Below are 4,963 nucleotides of genomic sequence, written 5' to 3'. Positions count from 1 at the left end.
CATGTCTCGTTTGTCCATTGTAACGGTGGTAAAGCCAGGGAAAAGTCCCGGAGATATACTGAGAAATCTTTGTAACAGCATTTTCCTGCAATCACAGCTGTTCACAGCTACGAGGCTGGGACCGCTTCCATTTGCTTCGTCTTGATCTGTAGATGTTATTTCATGTCTCATTTGTTCATTTTGATTGAGAAAAAGTTGTACATTTAGTGAATTCAGAGTGTCTAAGATGCACAAGCAGGCATGTTTGAGTACTCAGGTCCAGTGGCTCACTGCGTTAATGCTCGCCCCTGGATGCGGTTGGTCGCGTGTTCGAATCCATGCTGTGGCAAAAAAAAAATCATTTTCACCCTTTTTCTATGGATCTCCAAAAAGTGAACTTTTACATTTTCTGAGTCTGGAGGAATTCAAGGGGAGTTTTCAGGGGAGTGCGTTCTCTCTGCCATCTCCTCCCTGTGTGTGCGTTGCTGCATGCAGCAGCTGCGTGTGTGTGTAAACTGCCCCTCCCCCTCGCAAGCAGGCGGGGGAGAGAGAGATCTTTCGTCTCGATTTACACATGCTATGACACCGGGGGTACTTCCATTCGCTTCGTCTTGATCTGTTGATGTTATTTCATTTCTCGTTTGTCCATTGTAACGGTGGTAAAGCCAGGGAAAAGTCCCGGAGATATACTGAGAAATCTTTGTAACAGCATTTTCCTGCAATCACAGCTGTTCACAGCTACGAGGCTGGGACCGCTTCCATTCGCTTCGTCTTGATCTGTAGATGTTATTTCATGTCTCATTTGTTCATTTTGATGGAGAAAAAGTTGTACATTTAGTGAATTCAGAGTGTCTAAGCTGCACAAGCAGGCATGTTAGAGTACTCAGGTCAAGTGGCTCACTGCGCTAACGCTCGCCCCTGGATGCGGTTGGTCTCGTGTTCGAATCCATGCTGTGGCATACTTTTTTTCATTTTCACCCTTTTTCTATGGATCTCCAAAAAGTGAACTTTTACATTTTCTGAGTCTGGAGGAATTCAAGGGGAGTTTTCAGGGGAGTGCGTTCTCTCTGCCATCTCCTCCCTGTGTGTGCGTTGCTGCATGCAGCAGCTGCGTGTGTGTGTAAACTGCCCCTCCCCCTCGCAAGCAGGCGGGGGAGAGAGAGATCTTTCGTCTCGATTTACACATGCTATGACTCCGGGGGTACTTCCATTCGCTTCGTCTTGATCTGTTGATGTTATTTCATGTCTCGTTTGTCCATTGTGACGGTGGTAAAGCCAGGGAAAAGTCCCGGAGATATACTGAGAAATCTTTGTAACAGCATTTTCCTTCAATCACAGCTGTTCACAGCTACGAGGCTGGGACCGCTTCCATTCGCTTCGTCTGGATCTGTAGATGTTATTTCATGTCTCATTTGTTCATTGTGATTGAGAAAAAGTTGTACATTTAGTGAATTCAGAGTGTCTAAGCTGCACAAGCAGGCATGTTTGAGTACTCAGGTCCAGTGGCTCACTGCGTTAACGCTCGCCCCTGGATGCGGTTGGTCTCGTGTTCGAATCCATGCTGTGGCATACTTTTTTTCATTTTCACCCTTTTTCTATGGATCTCCAAGAAGTGAACTTTTACATTTTCTGAGTCTGGAGGAATTCAAGGGGAGTTTTCAGGGGAGTGCGTTCTCTCTGCCATCTCCTCGCTGTGTGTGCGTTGCTGCATGCAGGAGCTGCGTGTGTGTGTAAACTGCCCCTCCCCCTCGCAAGCAGGCGGGGGAGAGAGAGATCTTTCGTCTCGATTTACACATGCTATGACTCCGGGGGTACTTCCATTCGCTTCGTCTTGATCTGTTGATGTTATTTCATGTCTCGTTTGTCCATTGTGACGGTGGTAAAGCCAGGGAAAAGTCCCGGAGATATACTGAGAAATCTTTGTAACAGCATTTTCCTGCAATCACAGCTGTTCACAGCTACGAGGCTGGGACCGCTTCCATTCGCTTCGTCTTGATCTGTAGATGTTATTTCATGTCTGATTTGTTCATTTTGATTGAGAAAAAGTTGTACATTTAGTGAATTCAGAGTGTCTAAAATGCACAAGCAGGCATGTTTGAGTACTCAGGTCCAGTGGCTCACTGCGTTAACGCTCGCCCCTGGATGCGGTTGGTCGCGTGTTCGAATCCATGCTGTGGCAAAAAAAAAATCATTTTCACCCTTTTTCTATGGATCTCCAAAAAGTGAACTTTTACATTTTCTGAGTCTGGAGGAATTCAAGGGGAGTTTTCAGGGGAGTGCGTTCTCTCTGCCATCTCCTCCCTGTGTGTGCGTTGCTGCATGCAGCAGCTGCGTGTGTGTGTAAACTGCCCCTCCCCCTCGCAAGCAGGCGGGGGAGAGAGAGATCTTTCGTCTCGATTTACACATGCTATGACTCCGGGGGTACTTCCATTCGCTTCGTCTTGATCTGTTGATGTTATTTCATGTCTCGTTTGTCCATTGTGACGCTGGTAAAGCCAGGGAAAAGTCCCGGAGATATACTGAGAAATCTTTGTAACAGCATTTTCCTGCAATCACAGCTGTTCACAGCTACGAGGCTGGGACCGCTTCCATTCGCTTCGTCTGGATCTGTAGATGTTATTTCATGTCTCATTTGTTCATTTTGATTGAGAAAAAGTTGTACATTTAGTGAATTCAGAGTGTCTAAGATGCACAAGCAGGCATGTTTGAGTACTCAGGTCCAGTGGCTCACTGCGTTAACGCTCGCCCCTGTATGCGGCTGGTCGTGTGTTCGAATCCATGCTGTGGCAAAACAAAATTAATGTTCACCCTTTTTCTATGGATCTCCAAAAAGTGAACTTTTACATTTTCTGAGTCTGGAGGAATTCAAGGGGAGTTTTCAGGGGAGTGCGTTCTCTCTGCCATCTCCTCCCTGTGTGTGCGTTGCTGCATGCAGCAGCTGCGTGTGTGTGTAAACTGCCCCTCCCCCTCGCAAGCAGGCGGGGGAGAGAGAGATCTTTCGTCTCGATTTACACATGCTATGACTCCGGGGGTACTTCCATTCGCTTCGTCTTGATCTGTTGATGTTATTTCATGTCTCGTTTGTCCATTGTAACGGTGGTAAAGCCAGGGAAAAGTCCCGGAGATATACTGAGAAATCTTTGTAACAGCATTTTCCTGCAATCACAGCTGTTCACAGCTACGAGGCTGGGACCGCTTCCATTTGCTTCGTCTTGATCTGTAGATGTTATTTCATGTCTCATTTGTTCATTTTGATTGAGAAAAAGTTGTACATTTAGTGAATTCAGAGTGTCTAAGATGCACAAGCAGGCATGTTTGAGTACTCAGGTCCAGTGGCTCACTGCGTTAATGCTCGCCCCTGGATGCGGTTGGTCGCGTGTTCGAATCCATGCTGTGGCAAAAAAAAAATCATTTTCACCCTTTTTCTATGGATCTCCAAAAAGTGAACTTTTACATTTTCTGAGTCTGGAGGAATTCAAGGGGAGTTTTCAGGGGAGTGCGTTCTCTCTGCCATCTCCTCCCTGTGTGTGCGTTGCTGCATGCAGCAGCTGCGTGTGTGTGTAAACTGCCCCTCCCCCTCGCAAGCAGGCGGGGGAGAGAGAGATCTTTCGTCTCGATTTACACATGCTATGACACCGGGGGTACTTCCATTCGCTTCGTCTTGATCTGTTGATGTTATTTCATGTCTCGTTTGTCCATTGTAACGGTGGTAAAGCCAGGGAAAAGTCCCGGAGATATACTGAGAAATCTTTGTAACAGCATTTTCCTGCAATCACAGCTGTTCACAGCTACGAGGCTGGGACCGCTTCCATTCGCTTCGTCTTGATCTGTAGATGTTATTTCATGTCTCATTTGTTCATTTTGATGGAGAAAAAGTTGTACATTTAGTGAATTCAGAGTATCTAAGCTGCACAAGCAGGCATGTTTGAGTACTCAGGTCAAGTGGCTCACTGCGCTAACGCTCGCCCCTGGATGCGGTTGGTCTCGTGTTCGAATCCATGCTGTGGCATACTTTTTTTCATTTTCACCCTTTTTCTATGGATCTCCAAAAAGTGAACTTTTACAGTTTCTGAGTCTGGAGGAATTCAAGGGGAGTTTTCAGGGGAGTGCGTTCTCTCTGCCATCTCCTCCCTGTGTGTGCGTTGCTGCATGCAGCAGCTGCGTGTGTGTGTAAACTGCCCCTCCCCCTCGCAAGCAGGCGGGGGAGAGAGAGATCTTTCGTCTCGATTTACACATGCTATGACTCCGGGGGTATTTCCATTCGCTTCGTCTTGATCTGTTGATGTTATTTCATGTCTCGTTTGTCCATTTGGACGGTGGTAAAGCCAGGGAAATATCCCGGAGATATACTGATAAATCTTTATAACAGCATTTTCCTGCGATCACAGCTGTTCACAGCTACGAGGCTGGGACCGCTTCCATTCGCTTCGTCTTGATCTGTAGATGTTATTTCATGTCTCATTTGTTCATTTTGATGGAGAAAAAGTTGTACATTTAGTGAATTCAGAGTGTCTAAGCTGCACAAGCAGGCATGTTTGAGTACTCAGGTCCAGTGGCTCACTGCGTTAACGCTCGCCCCTGGATGCGGTTGGTCTCGTGCTCGAATCCATGCTGTGGCATACTTTTTTTCATTTTCACCCTTTTTCTATGGATCTCCAAGAAGTGAACTTTTACATTTTCTGAGTCTGGAGGAATTCAAGGGGAGTTTTCAGGGGAGTGCGTTCTCTCTGCCATCTCCTCCCTGTGTGTGCGTTGCTGCATGCAGCAGCTGCGTGTGTGTGTAAACTGCCCCTCCCCCTCGCAAGCAGGCGGGGGAGAGAGAGATCTTTCGTCTCGATTTACACATGCTATGACTCCGGGGGTACTTCCATTAACTTCGTCTTGATCTGTTGATGTTATTTCATGTCTCGTTTGTCCATTGTGACGGTGGTAAAGCCAGGGAAAAGTCCCGGAGATATACTGAGAAATCTTTGTAACAGCATTT

This window comes from Notothenia rossii (assembly GCF_949606895.1).
Source record: "Notothenia rossii genome assembly, contig: scaffold_23, whole genome shotgun sequence".
Lineage (NCBI taxonomy): Eukaryota > Metazoa > Chordata > Actinopteri > Perciformes > Nototheniidae > Notothenia > Notothenia rossii.
This window is presented reverse-complemented; position numbering follows the sequence as displayed.